Source organism: Oreochromis aureus, linkage group 1 (genome assembly GCF_013358895.1).
Source record: "Oreochromis aureus strain Israel breed Guangdong linkage group 1, ZZ_aureus, whole genome shotgun sequence".
Classification (NCBI taxonomy): domain Eukaryota; kingdom Metazoa; phylum Chordata; class Actinopteri; order Cichliformes; family Cichlidae; genus Oreochromis; species Oreochromis aureus.
Genome location: NC_052942.1, coordinates 22,506,646 through 22,522,973, shown reverse-complemented (window position 1 = coordinate 22,522,973; position 16,328 = coordinate 22,506,646).

Genomic DNA, 16,328 nt, shown 5'->3' with positions numbered 1-16,328 from the left:
CAGCTTCCTTCAACAGTCCAAAGAGATGCAGTTAGTTTGATTAGGTTAACTGGTGATTCCAAATTGATGTGAATGTGACTGTAGTCTGTCTCTCTGTATTAAAATTTTATCTCAGTGGAATCAAAAGAATATAATGTTCAAAATAAAGTACAACAAAAAAGCAACATTGCTTTAAAGTGGCATTTGATGTAGATATAAAAATAAAGCTTAATCATTTATTTGTTAATTTTAGTATAATATGAATTGTTAGCGATGAAGCATCTGTTTACAAAGCAGTTTCCACCAGCTGCTGGTTCCCAGCAATGCGAATTGGTATCATTTGCATGCGTGCATGTTATTCTGTCTGCCTGGAAACATGATAGCTTTAAAAGTTTTGAATGAATTCTAGAAAAAGTTGGGTCATGTTAACAATTCATTAAAATTCGGCTTACATCCACCGAGGTGTTCAAGGTCAACTTTATGATTTATTGGTCTAAAACTGACAAAATGCCTTATAACTTTTAATTCTTAGAAGTGTGGTATGGATTGTCAACATAAAGATTGAAAACATCATGCCACATTTGACCTCTGACCTCTCCTTTGAGGGCAATAGATTGATCTGAAGGTCAAAGTGATAATAATGCTATAGCCATTTAAAAATATGTTTCTTACTGCTACCATTTGTACTGACAGAATATATACATATGGGGATTCTAAACATCATGTTCCTTTGGACCTCTGACTGCTTCTTCGAAGGAAACTAAGGTCAAACTTTCATAAATCATCTTTTATCTTTAAAATTAAAATTCTACTGCCTTTGTTTCTATTGGCAACATTTACCAAATGATACTCTTGTATGGGGATTCTAAATATCACATTTTAGGTTATATCCAAATGTCACATTTGAAGTCTGATCTCACTTTTACATTTCACATCTGTCTTTCTTTCAAGCTGACCCCAAAATATATCATATCTTTAAAAATGTGTTGTCAAGAGAACGAGGATGAGCTGCCTAGTTAGTTAGAAATATGCTGCATTATATAATAAACTTAAGTTATTCATGTCCACTCATTTACAAATCAATACCTAATATCCATTACCAACTCCTACATAGCAAAAGTCTGCACTTTGCAGTGCAGTAAAAACAAGTACAAACCTCTTAAAGTACATTTAAAAAGAACAAAGAAAATAAAATGATATATACAAAACACAGTATAAATTCCCTTAAAAATAAATATTGCAGAGACAGTGAGCTATCTTGACGTAGAGTGCTTCTTGTTAATGCATGTAGTAATATGGGCCCTTGAAATGTTCAGCCATCGAGAGGCAGTGCAAAGTAGCCTATAATAGATTTACTTGAGTGAATTCACTACAGTACTCAATTAAATGCACTTTATTTACCATGTCTGCCAATATCAGATCCATTTATTTATCACATGAAATCTTTCGCTGAGCTAGCAGTAAAATATTCAATGCACATTTTTGAGAAAAGACAGAAATGCACATATCCTCACAGTTCATTCATAAATCTTTCTGTGTCTTTTGAGCATCTCTGCATGGCTCAAATCCTAAAGTGTTTTCATGTGACAGAGAGGGAGGGTTTGTGTGCGTGTTTCGATGTCGGGTCTACATGTGTGGGTGTGCACACGCAAGCACTTCTTGCCCAAAGCTGTATCTGTAAATGTAGTTGATCTCAGGCGAACATGAGTGAGATACAGAGAGGATGAGTTTCTACATGTGTGCAATTGAATATCCTGTGAGTGGGCGGACTCCTCCATCGGCCACCTACTGTACAGTACTTCCTGATGTAGGGGAAAGTAGCCATTGATTTGATCTGTCTGTGCATGTGTGTGTGTGTGTGTGTGTGAGAGAGGGTGTTTGTGTGGGCAGTAAAGCTTTCTAATTCTACCAGCAAGGATGATGTTTAGGGGAGATAGTATAGCACGAGGTATGATAGGCGATTGTGTGAAAACTTCATGTCTGTCTTGACCGTGTCTAACTGATAACAAGGTTTCGCCAGCACTGACACAACCAACCTGGCAGGTTGGACGTTATTAAAGTGGTGTCAGACATACAGTATATTCTTGTTGGACCTACACATCAATGTATCCCCCCTTTAGACTCAAATAAGAAGGAGAGTGCAGAGAAAGAATTGCAGAAACCAAATCGAGAGAGTGCTGTAAGTGGTCTGCTAGTGTCTTACATGTCAAAGACAGAAAAAGTGTAGATGAATCATACTGCAAATTAAATACAAATATCATAGAAATGGTATTTATATGGCTCTGCTTCTTCATAATATTCCCATTCATGAACAAAATGCTTTAATATAACAAGTGATTTAAACACACTACAAAATGAGGACTGTATTTATGAGGTTGTCTTTGTGTTTCATAGGCACTGAAAAACACATCGGAGAGAGTCTATTAATAAAGTCTGACTTATTAGTACAAATATAACGATTTGAGAAACATAGTTTAATGTGCATGAAGTGAAAGACAGAAATCGGGTGCTATAGATTCCTAAAGAAATAATAAAAATAAACAAAAACCCAAAACAATGCTTTGCAATTTAAGCAGCACATTTTGACCTGGTTACACAATGTTTGTATGTCATAGTGCCTCTGCTTCACTCCCATGTACAAAAATACCTACAGTGAGGCTAGAATTTCAGCCTCGCATAAGAGCCTTTCTCCTCCCATTTAAAAAGCCTGAGTATTGAATATCATTGAAGCTCTTTTTGCTTTCAGTTGTTTTTCCCAGAATCACAGCTGAATTCAACTATGTTGCATTTGTAGCCAATCTTACACAACAGGGGTCTCAGTCTCTTTTTGAAAAAGGTCTTTCAGACATTGAAAAAAAATGAATATCTAAGGAGGGTATATTATGCTTTGGTGTTGACCTTTAATTTTTCACCAGTGGTTGCAACTTACACAGAACCACACAAGCAGAAAACCACACAGTCCCTTGGTAGCCTTGCTGATTTTCTGTAAGGGAGCTTTGTTTTGAATCCAGCTGCTTTCCACTGACCTGACCAGATTCTAAGGTATTTAAGGCTGCTTTTGTTATATACAGCAGCCTTTTAGGAATTGTACATCATATTGTAACCATACTGAAGTCTCTATTTACTATTAAGTTCTGTATAGAATGATAAGTTAGCTTCAGAACTGGGTAGGAACAACAGATTAAATAATACTGAGCTATTTACATTTTTTTTCAGTCATAGAGAAATCTTTGGTAAAAAGATCAAAACTAAAAAATGGAAATCAAATCAATATTTTAACCTTTGAATCATATTTATTGTGGACCAAAATGTGAACCTTTCTCTGTAGCTTATCTGGGCTGCCATTTCCATTCCTTGGGTCAAAGATAAGGCACCAAATTAGATATTAGTGTTGAATAAATACTGACATTTCCTGACTTATATCTCAGTGAATTAAAGAAGTAGTTTCATTTATTTGGTATTTTTTTCTCTGTTGTGATATGACATTTAAAAATGACATTAGAAATATCTGGAAGAGATTTCAAGCATATTGTTAGATAGTGCAGCAAAACATCAGCACACTGGGTCAACGTGGCATGTTCTTTTTTTCTTGTTACAAAATCTGGTTAGAAAGCAGATACATATTTCTCAGAAGTTTCTTGTTATAAGTTATAAAACCTTAGCAAACAAGAAATAATCAGTAGCGTAGATCTATCAGGAATAAATACAATAGTCTGCAAAAGCTTGACCCACCCTTCATTTCTTTATATTGAGCTAGGCAGTCATCCATGGAATCACAGTATATAAAGCCAAAACTGAGTTTGTACAATTCTAATGAATTTGAAAGTCACTATTTGTTTACTTTTCAACACAGCCTGAACTTCCCTAGGCAAGCTTTCTTGCAATATCTGTAAGTATTCTTCAGTAATAGATTTCCAGGTTTCATGAAGGACATTCAAAGCTCTTCTCTAGATGTTGGCTTTTGTATTTGTTGTCTTTCATTCTGTTCTCTGTCAAGATGATCCCACACAGGTTCAGTAATGTTGAGGTCTGGGCTCTGGTGAGGGCCAGTCCATCACTGATAGTGTTGCACTGTGTGTTTTTCTATCCAGGTATGCTTTTTCTGCATTGACAGTGTGTTTGGGAAAAAATGAATGAATCAGTTTCCAGTCAGTTGGAGATCTGCATTGTGGATCAAAATCTTATGGTACTTCACTGAGCCTCCACAAAGTTTTACAGATTACTGTAGATACTCCACATTATACTTCTTTCCTGACCCTGTCCTTACATACAGGTGATTATTTGAACCGAAAATTTCAAATTTGGATTAATTTGGATTAACCTGTTGCCACTGATTTTCAAACACAGGTCTTGTGTAATTTAGCATACCACACCCCTTTCTCCCATTTCCCTTCTTTAAAAAGGCTTCTTGACAGCCACCCTGAGGCCATTTCTGATGAGGCATCAATGTCGTTTGATTGTTGGGGTTTCTCTTTATTACTGTAGAGTCTTTATCTTTCAATACAAAGGGCCTTGTGGCATCTGTTGTGATTTGGTGCTATATAAATAAATTAAATTAATTAATTAAAATTGAGCAGTAGATGGATTATCTGAAGGTCCAGATCCATCCATCAGGACCCGTGTCAGGTCTTTGCTGGATATTTTCTCCTTCTTAAGAACATGAATTTCAGATTCTGTTCATCTGCTATAGATATCCCTCTAAAATTATACCTGCCAGTTCTTCTTTTGTCCTCCTCTTGTCCAGTTTCCTCAGATTTTTTTAAGCACGCACTGTACACCATCCCGGGATATGCGCCAATAGCGCACCACTTCGTTGGTGCAAAAATATTATTTTATACCTATGAAACTGTGATACCTTTGACATTTTTAGTAGGTTCAACTAAATAAACACTTAAAAACATCTGCTAGCAACAAAGTGCTTAAAGATACAGTTTAAAATTGGCATTTATATGTTATATGTAGACAGAATACTGGTTCATCCCTTGAATTAGGTGCCTTTTTTATGGAGTGATTCATACATCAGTGTTAGGTGGCTTAACATAGAAACACATTTCTCTTAAAATGAATTTCAGTCCAGTTCTCAGGCATGAGAACTGGACTGAAAATGAGTGGAAAAGCAGCCAATTTCCAAAGGGAAACTTTTAAATTCTTCAGAAATGGAAAACTATTCCTCGAGGCCAGTTTAAAAATAACAAATTAGCCTTTTTGGAAGCAAAATATAAAAAAATGAGGTGTGGCTTGTAATGGAATTTCTTTCACTTATGTATTAATCACGTTATTGTAATGCCTTGGTGATTTTAACATGTCTGACACTCATACAGTGAGACAAATGGTGGGGGTCTATTTAGGAAGTTGGGGGAAGCAGACAACTCCACAGGAGGGAGAGTCTTTTGTCTCTTCGAGGACTCTGGGAGGTAGCAAGGGAGTGTGAACCTTAAGGTGTGAAACAGCTGTGTACTGCCTTTTGTTCCTGGAGAAGGTATTTAACTGAGAGCCATGCTAGGCTCAGGAAGACTCTGCTGACCCTGCCCCGTGGTCGTGCAGGCTCTCCATCAAGCTTGGTTGTCTGTTCTGTGTGTTTTGATTAAAGAATGTTAGCTACCGCTCACCGCTCATCTGCAGGCTTTATTTAAGTGGAAAACTTCCACAACAGAATGGCGCTGTGAGCAGGATGGTCCGTGTGGTCGCTGAACAACGGTTCCGTGGACGGGCTGATCACCCCTGAGGGAAAAGGTACCTTTGTCCTACCGGCTGTTGAAGCAAAGGAAATGGAGGAGTCACGGAGCCGTGTGTTTCAGTCACCACCGAGACCATCGACTTTGAGGGGACTCCTGCAGATGGGTGAGTTGTAGCTAACTTGTATGCAGTCATGGGGAGTTTTTTGTCTGGCCGAGGGGGGGGAACGCTGGCCGCCCCAGGCTTGTGTTGGGTACGGTCCATCACAAGGACATTGGCTCGAGCGCGCTGTTGGGGAGAAGCCGGCCCAGACCTGTGTTCGATCCAAGTACGCCACAGGGACAGCGGTTCGGGTACACTGTCGGAGTCCATTTCTGCATACTATAGTGCACGGAGTGGCGGTGTTCGTTCCTTGGTCCGTAGAAGGCAAGGGCCTCACGGGGGACGCCTCGTGTAGTAAAATGGGATCTAGATCCAGTAGAGCGGCAGACGTTTCACCAGGCGGCCATGGACAAAACTCAATGTGTGACTGTATGGTAAGAACTGAGTAAATGTGTGGTGTGTAAGATTGCAGAGAATGGTTGTGTGGGAAAAGTTGATGTGTGTGTAAAAAAACAGTGAAAAATTGGGTTCAAAATGTTGAAAATGGGGAACAAAAACAAGAAAAGAAAAAAGAGAGGAGTGTAGAAATGTGCGTAAAAGTTGTTTCCAACTAGCGGGAGAGGGTGGTACTGCAGGCCACCAGCTCCCTAGGGTGGACACACAAAATTTCGAGACTTGTTGATGAAAATAAGCAAAAAGGAAAATAAGCAAAAATAGGAAGAGGGTTTGGTGTTTTCAATGTAGAACAACTACAATCTCTCTGGGTTTTAAGAAAGGGACTTCAGAACCAGAGAGGGAGACGTGTTTCTTTAAGCAGTGATAAGAATGATCAAAATGTCTCAGTGTGTCACTTGCAGGTGAAGAACAGACCCAGATCAATTTTCCACGTGCAGCAGTTGGAAGAAAATTATAGGTTAACATCATTAGAAACACTCAAGCCAAGTTTTGGCTGAATTGTTTTACAGCTTAACTTCCATGTGTTTGTCACCCTGAGAAAACAAGCTCCAAGAATCTCTCCCTGAAGACAAGAAATGCAGTTCCAGAACAACGAGCTGGATATCAGGAGCTCACAGCAGTGTCCTGAGCAGTGAAGAAAAGGTCCAGCAGCAGCAGCTGTGCAAGACAGCGACAGCAAGGAGAAAAATGGCCTCATCATCACTGGATGGATGGATGTGCATTTAGAACGAGCTGCAACTTCACTGTGTGTGAATGGACCTTTGAAAAGACTGTCTGAGTTGGACATTTGCCACTTTTGGAGCAAAATGGCAAGATGAGACAGTGGAAAACACAGGACAAAGCTGTAAGACAACTGACTCACTGGACTGCTGCAAGGGGGGAGAGATGAGATGAGACCACAGTGAAAGGAGCAGGGGAGAACATGGCTGTTTTAGTGTGGGGAATGAAATTTGGGTTTAGGAAACTGGGAAGAAAAACGACTGCCTTGTGTGGAGAATTGAAAAGTGTCTGGAGCACCGCAAAGAGGAGAGGTACACAAAATTACACAAACAGAAAAATGCATTAATCCTACTAACACAAACACACATGCAATGAAGCTCATGAAGACCAAATAGCATTTTAAGCATGCATTGCTGTTACCATAATCTTGTCCGGTTCACTTAGTGGGTTAAGAAGTGATACATAGACTAGTGAACTAATATTATTTTGGGGAAGGATGATTGAATCATTGCAGGGGTGAACAGAATGCTGCAGGGGGGGTCAGATGAGTGGAGACTAATAGATTATTGAGTTTCTGGTTTCTGATGTGTGGGGGAGGTCTTATGACACACATCTGGTTACATGGGGGAAAACAAAACTCATTATCTAATAGAATATTGTTGTTGTGTGAGGTGTGACTGGTGGATGAAAGTTTTGGGGACTTTACATTTTCCTTTGGTACCACTTTGAAACTGCCAATTAGTTTTGTTTTGATCTATCATTCTGAGAGAGTATGCTTAGACAACTTCTAAAAGGAGGCCTTCATATTGTTTTTGATTTTTAACAGTGCACTGAGATTTTTGTTTGGCAATTTTCTCTTTTCAATCAGGCCTGCAAGATCGGGATCGAAAGCGCTACACAACATGTTGAACAATCGCAAGTGAGTTTCTCCAAAAAAATTAAAATGGGCTCGGGAGAAAGCCACTTATTTGGGACAATCAGAAAACAAGTCCCTGCCAAAAAGGATTCAGCGATGTAATCCAGTCTAAATTCTTTTTTTCTTCTTTGAAATGACGTCATTGCTGGCAGTAGAAACTTATTGCGTCACGAAAGGTTCTACTGTCAGCAAATAAAAAAAAAAAAAAATGGGGACTGACTGGACTGACAAAAGCTTTGACTGACTTGACACCAGTATGCAAGATTGAGGCTGAAGCTGGCCCAGGCGAAGGCACGGAGGCAGAAGCAAAAACTGCAGCTGGCGAAGACGAAGAGGCTGCAGCTGGCGAAGACGAAGAGGCTGCAGCTGGCGAAGACGAAGAGGCTGCAGCTGGCGAAGACGAAGAGGCTGCAGCTGGCGAAGACGAAGAGGCTGCAGCTGGTGGCGCTGCAGGCGACGGCGTAGGAGCCGCAGGCGGTGGCGCTGCAGGCGACGGCGTAGGAGCCGCGGATGCTGGTTCAGGCGGTGATGGAGCTGCTGCAGCCGCTGGTGCAGGCGGTGATGGAGCCGCTGCTGCAGCTGCTGGTGAAGACGAAGAGGCTGCAGCTAGTGAGGATGCCTGAGACGATGGCGCTGCAGGCGGAGGCGTGGAAGCCGGAGACGAAGGCGCTGCAGACGAAGGCGCTGCAGACAGCGGCGTGAAAGCTGGAGACGAAGGCGCTGCAGATGGCGGCGTGAAAGCCGGAGACGGTGGCGCTGCAGGTGGCGGAGTGAAAGCCGGAGACGGTGGTGCTGCAGGCGGCGGCGGCATGAGAGCCGGAGATGGAGGCGCTGCAGGCGGTGGCAGCGTGGAAGCCGAAGACGGAGGCGCTGCAGGCAGCGGCTTGAGAGCCGGAGATGGTGGTGCTGCAGGTGACGGCGTGGGGGCCGGAGATGGAGGCGCTGCAGGCGGTGGCAGCGTGGAAGCCGAAGACGGAGGGGCTGCAGGCGGCGGCTTGAGAGCCGGAGATGGTGGCGCTGCAGGTGACGGCGTGGGGGCCGGAGATGGAGGCGCTGCAGGCGGCGGCGTGGGAGCCGGAGACGGTGGCGCTGCAGGCAATGGCGATAGCTGGATGGGCTCCTCAGTCCCCCCAGCGAAAGCAGCAGGCTGAAGTGGTCCCCGAGACCCCTCAGCGGAAGCTGATGATGATGGCGAAGGCTGGATGGGCTCCTCGGTCCCCCCAGCGAAAACAGGCTCAAAACCAGTGAGCATGGAAGCCCCTGGCATACACAAAACAAAACCAGCAGGCTCGTGGGCCTCTGGCACACACGAGGAGGGCTGTAGCTGCACAGAACCCTGACCCTGCTCAGGCAGTGACAGCCGGGTACAGTCCACAGCTGGCAACTTGGCCTCCAGGGGTCCAGAGTTAGCTGAGGGTTGTAACCCAGCCTCTGGGGAAGCCCTGGAGCGAGTAACAGTCTCTAATGTTGTCAGCTTTAGAGGAACAGGTCCATTTTGAAACAGTTTGTCTCCCTGCTCAGAAACAGCGGTGGAAAAACAGTCCTTTAAGGGGTGCACGGGCATAGCTTCCTGTAGAGGGGCGAGTGAAGATCGTGACTGAGCCATGGACTGAAATGTGGGTTGTAGTGATGCTAGTGGTGAAGGTGGCTGAGTGGCTGGCAGAACAGGTAATTGTGCTCCTTGGGAGGCTAACGGTTGAGCTACAGAATGGGAAGCAAATGGCTGTGCTACTGACTGGGGAGCTAACGGCTGAACACAAAACTGAGCTGGAGAGTGGCAATAAAGTCCAGGCTCGGATGGAGCGGCAGAGACACAGTCTTTAGGTTTAACAGAAGGTTTATAGACACCCACTTGGGAAGGGTCCGTTACCACAAAGGTAGGTAATCTACACAGACTGTCTCTCATTCCACTCTGAATAGCCCCAGAAAACAAAGTCCCGGAATCTGGGGAAGCCAAAGTATCCCGCTCACTCACCGCCTCTGGTTGCTCGAACGTGAATGCAGACGGGGGATGAAGTCCTAAATCCAAAAGGAGAAATTCCTGCTCCCACGGATATAGCGAGCCCAGAAGCCATGGGAGACCGGTCACCAGATGCTGTAGCCGTCTCTCTATAGCGCGTTGGGACTTGACATCCGGGTTTTCCAGCCACAGGTCGATAAGTTCTTGTGTGGCATCGATGAGATTCTCCCGTAGCTCCTTAGACGGGTTAAGTGCTGCTGGGTCCATCTTGTGGTTGCGTCGTACTGTCACGACTGGGGCAGCAGTCGTGTGATGAATAAATGAGGACCCAAGATGCAGACGGTGATGGAGATGCGAGTGGAGGTTTATTTACAGTGAAGATAACAGAAGTGAGGGCAGGACTGAACATAAACCTAAACTGGGCGAAACTAACGAACAAACCTGGAACATAAGGTCAGCGGGAGAAACTCAGGGATGGCAGATGAGGACAGCAGAACAGGGAGACGTAGAGAAACAAAGGGAATGAACACAGACGACGCAACGAGGAACTGAGGGAAACACACACTATAAATACACAGAGGGACACTGGGAAATCACACACAGGTGGGAGACACAGCTGGACCTGATTAACCTGACGAGACAGGGGAACACTAACACCAGGGACCAACAGAGGGAGCACAAACCCAGTATCTAAAAACCCAAAACACAAACCATCCCAAAACAGCCCACAAATAATAATGAAAATAATAACAATAAATACACAAACACAAAATCACTGAGTCGTGGACTCAGGATCATGACAGGATGTATGTATGTTTCTTTTTACAGCAGCAGAAAGGTGACAGTAACAGGTTGCATGGGCATTGGGGCCGTGCTGACTTAACCTTTTAATTGCCACTTTCTGTGTCTTTGTGAATTTACCAGCGGTGTGTTTCCATGACCTTGTATTGTTTACAGTGCAGAGGTCACTGTGAGAAAGTGTGCATACAGATGCGCTGCGCTAACATCTATTTTTCCACAGCAGAGGGCTAATCATATGATCCAATCACATGATAAATCATGTGATTGGCAGGACACACCACTGGCTAATGTTTTACCTTTTCTTAAGTCAGGGCCTGGAGTGAAACTACTCCAGGGGAGAATCCCTGGGAATTTTTAAGAGACAATGCACAACTTTATTGTGCATGTCTAATTGTGCTAAGCTGACATAGGGCAAAAGAGGGTTTTCTGTGGAAGCTTTCATTTTAAATTGCAGTGACCGTGACATGAGAGATATGGAAGGATTGACGCAGATACAGACCACGACCGGGAGAGAACGCTTCAACAGGACCAGTGAGAAGCAGGGACCATCTGCAGGACAGCAGACAAACAACAGTGGGCTGCACCCCTGGGCTTCCAAAAGATTGTCACGAGGAGATTTTGAACAGCAAAATCTTAAAATAAAATGAAAGAGTTTCGCCATTGACGTTGAGGAAGACAACTAAGGTGTACGACGTGCTCTGCCTTAAATCTACAGCTGCGTTGGAACAGAAATCGAGGGATGGAGAGAGCATGCCAAGCTCCAAAAGTGACAGCACAGAGGAAGATCAGCATTGGAATTATAACTCTGTAAATGGCACAGACACCAGGAGCCATGACCAGGGACTGGGAATGACCATCTAATGCTTTTTCACTTTGCCATGCAAAGTACTTTGACACTCTGGAGAAGACCTTTCCTCTGTATCATTGTTGTTGCCATTTGCATGTGAGAGCTTAGACTGGGGGGAAGATTAAAGATGAACAAAGGGTGGTGGGAGAACAGTGAAGTGAGGATACACAGTGTGAAACTCCTTTAAGTGTACAATAATGTTGATGTGATTACAGAATGTCAGGAAAGAAATTCTGGTATTAATGTGATTCTTGATTTAAGAATCAAAGAGTGGGATTGTAATGGAATTTCTTTCACTTATGTATTAATCACGTTATTGTAATGCCTTGGTGATTTTAACATGTCTGACACTCATACTGTAAGACAAATGGTGGGGGTCTATTTAGGAAGTTGGGGGAAGCAGACAACTCCACAGGAGGGAGAGTCTTTTGTCTTTTCGAGGACTCTGGGAGGTAGCAAGGGAGTGTGAACCTTAAGGTGTGAAACAGCTGTGTACTGCCTTTTGTTCCTGGAGAAGGTATTTAACTGAGAGCCATGCTAGGCTCAGGAAGACTCTGCTGACCCTGCCCCGTGGTCGTGCAGGCTCTCCATCAAGCTTGGTTGTCTGTTCTGTGTGTTTTGATTAAAGAATGTTAGCTACCGCTCACCGCTCATCTGCAGGCTTTATTTAAGTGGAAAACTTCCACAACAGGCTCAAGAGTTTTGCACAGTATAATGTTATGTTTTTGTGAAATCTGCCAGTGAACAGTATTGCTTGGAAATTAAAACATTTATGTGCTCAATTCCAAGAATATCATAAATTGAAATAATTGATGTCTTTGTGTTAGATGAGGTCACCTGTGCTCGCTCTAAAGCTTAGTTCATTCTACTCTAGACTAAGTTCCGACAGAATTACAGCTATATAACTGCAGTAACTACCCTTGTGTGGTTGAGTACTTGTGAAAGCTGAAAGAGCTTTACCAAGTACGGTCTCAGAATTATTGTGCTTTCATCTTTACAGCACATCCTTGGCCACAAAGGCTCTAAACCATCATAAGATTATTCACCATGGTAAAGCTTGGCAGGATGACAAAATTATTTGTAAGGCCAATATGCCAATCAAATGGAGTGCGTACCAGTCTTGTTAAAAGCAAATGGGAAAATCCAGGATAAACTAAACTACTTTTATTGTTTTTCCATTCCCAATATTTGTTGCTCTAGACATCAGCCGGCCTCCGGTATTTTATTCAGATGTGGCCGAGTGGTCAGGCAGATAAGAGAGATACAAGTGCAACAATTAAAAAACTAAGGCATCCCCCAAACAGTAAGTAATATAATATAAGACCTGAACATTATTTACATGTTGTGTGAAAAGTCCACAATTCAGGTCACATGCTTTGATTAAAACTGGCCACTTGGCAGCACTGGCCAGTTTTAATCAAAGTCTCCTTGGCTTGTGGGTCTGCAAGCATAGCTGACTTTCTCTTATCAGTTGGTTCCTGTTGATTGTGCAGAGAAATGTTTATTATGTGACGTCATCCATTTGTGCGTCAAACCTTTGATGCTGAGTAACATGGGTTGAATAACAATGAGCCAACTGGGGAAAACTGTGCCTGAAAAGCCTGGCAATTACAGTTATGGCAGCATTTTTCTCCTCCTCCTGCAGTTGTACTTACCTCAGAAAATGCAGCTTATTAGCAGCCAGATATGCCGACATTCAGCATTCATAACACAAGTGGGTTTTTAAAAAAAAAAAAAAAGTTATCTGGGCATCCGGCAACCAGCGCCAAACACTCTTCATTTTAAAATGCTGGTTTTTGATGAAGTTGATGAATTCAGGTCTTTGGAAAAACAAAATAGTAGAGCAGATACTGATGTATGGTGGAGTATGGCTGTAGCTCAGGTGGTAGAGCAGGTCAGCCACTAATCAGAAGGTCGGTGGTTCGATCCCAGGCTGCCTCCTGGCTGCATGCCAAATATCCTTGGGCAAGATACTAACCCCATGTTTGCCTGCTGGTGGTGGTCAGAGGGCCCGGTGGCGCCAGTGTCCGGCAGCCTCGCCTCTGTCAGTGCGCCCCAGGGCAGCTGTGGCTACAATGTAGCTTGCCATTGCCAGTGCGTGAATGGGTGAATGATGCTTTGGGGTCCTTAGGGACTGAGTAAAGCGCTATACAAATGCAGGCCATTTACCATTTTGTATGGCTCACGTCACATTCAAGGTCTTAATGGAAACATCAGTGGTTCTGATTTCTTATAAAGTCTATGTTTTCCACAAGAATGCCAGCAAAACACAAAATAGTACATGGATAAATTAAAGAAAAGCAACTTCGGCTGAAGGAATAATTGGGGGGGGGGGGAAAGAAAAAGAGGAAGATTGGCTCTTTGAGAAAGCATTTTGGCTGAGAATTGCTTCGAGCTTTATCCTAAATTGGAGGCCTATTTGTTATTTTGTACAATTTTGGTTACATATCGAAGCATTTTTACAAATTAAAACCTCAACCTCATGGTGCTGCTAGTGAAAAAAAAAATGGGGTAAATTGTGTCCTTAGGCTATATCTTACAAGGTTTCTATCCAGAAGAGCCTCTTCAATCAAAGTGGTGCTGGTGGATCATTCAGCTGCTTGGCACTGCCATTTCTGGAGTGATGCGGGAGGATTGGCTACACTGACAGTGTAATACATTTAGTAGACCATAAAATCCAATTATAGCCAGTCCATTACTACAATTATGCATTAAAATTAATGTAATAAAATCAACACTGTAAGTATAATGAGAAAAGCTCATTATGTATTTTTATGTATACAGATACAGCATGCTTATAAGTGCATACTAATTATTATACTAATACTAGTCATGTTTTTGGCATTGTTTGCCCTGCCATTATGCAGAAAGCAGACCCTCACACATAGAGCTGCAGACACAGAATCATCCTATAGCTTATATTTATCTTGTATTTTGAACCACATAAAGAGACCAGAGCTGAATATGAAGTTGGCAGAGTTGAAGATGGTCAGATTAGATTAGAAATGAATATATCAGAGACACAGCTCAGGTTCAGCAGTTTTGAGACAGTTAGACATGTGCAGAGGTGGATATATTGGAAAAAGTATGCTGAATATGGAGCTGCCAGCCAGGAGGAAAAGTGGAAAATCTCAAATAAGATTCATGGATGTAGTGAAAGAGGACCTGCAGAGGGCTGGTGTGATGAAGGAGGATCGGGTGATGGGGTACGATGGAGGCAGATGATCCACTGTGGCGAACCCTAAAGGGGGCAGCTGGAAGAAGAAGAAAACAGAATTATTGTACAGACTTTAAATTTGTAGTCTGACTTCTATCAAGCTTAACAATAGGTTAGGCAACATCAGTTGATAGGTGCCACAGATGAAATCTTATTGAGGAAAACAAGAATGCGTTAAAAAGCCTATGAATGAGCAGAACAATGCTCATCTGCCACAATCGTCTTCAGCACGAGACAGCCACCGTCAGGCTCACATGCACAAATGTTTTTGCTTTATTATGATCCCGGCTGTTGTCAAGACTAATAAATGGTGCCGTCTGACAATGCAGCTTTATTGAATAAAAAATAAGATCTTAAAAAAAGAAAGTTGTAACTGAGACAACAGGCAGCTCATTGGCTCATCATAACAGCCAATTTTTGCACATTGAAAATCTTCAACGATCTGATGTTTAGCTCTTTAACTGGCCGTTTTACATGTGACAACTATCATTGTTGAATAATGGAGCACTGGACTTGGAGAGCTTACATCTCTCCCCATGCTTGCTTCCCTCCCCCTCAGTCTACAATCCCTCCTGTTCTGGATTCACTGCTGTTTATCTAAGTAGAGGCAGTTACTTGCCATAGAATCCCCCAGGATTTCATCCTCATATGAAGCTTGTTTACCATTCACATATTGGTGCCCTGTGCTCTCGGTTTCTCTCTCTGTGTAACTAAATGGAAGAACAGGAAAAGATGGGTATCTATTATCCAAACATCACAAACACAGCATATTTTATCGCTGAAAACGGAATAAAAGGAACACTAGAACAGCACAAATATCGCACTACAGCTTGCTGATGTGAAACTACAATCTACCTTGTTGCTTGATAAATGACATTCGGTTTCATTTATTCATTTCTTTTACTGCCATGCTTCCGCTCTCTACTGTTTTTTTCATAACTGCTATATTACCACTATCTTTGACTGTCAGGCTGCATAAAAACCACAGGTACAAGGAGTCTGTGTGTTACCTTATGAGACGTTGAATCACAGACCACATTTTATCTGAAAGCACCATAGGTAACACAAGGATTTCTGTGTACACTGATGTTCTTAATTCATAGGAATTTTTGTAATCTCAGAGGTTTGCATCAGTCGACATGCAAAATATATACCGTCTTCCTAGTCCCCCTCCCCCCAAAAATATTTGAAAAATATGACTAAGCAGAGGTGTAGTGGATGAGAAGACCTTTCAGAATGAATACGTCTTTATTGTATGAGAAGGTCTGGCCAAACCATTTAGCATAATCGCTAACAAAAATGTGTGGATGCGGACTTAAAATACTTATGCTTTTTCATTTTCAAAGACTCAGACTGGTAGAATCTTCACTTCAATGCAGATGTTAATATTCACAAATATGCCACTGTTTGTGTTTTGTAAAAACATAGCTCTACCGGATGGGGAGTTGTACAGTCATATCACCTTTGAATACACCTACTTAGTCATTTTCATTTAAAATCCACATATAAGACATGTACAACAGAATGAAGGCAGTTCCAGAGGTAAACGTGACATCAGCAGTGTTACGTCTCCCCGAGGGCGGGAGGGAATAACACAACAACTCCGGAACCTCAGTAAAGGTGTTAAGAAGAAGATTTAATGGCAGCGCTCCCA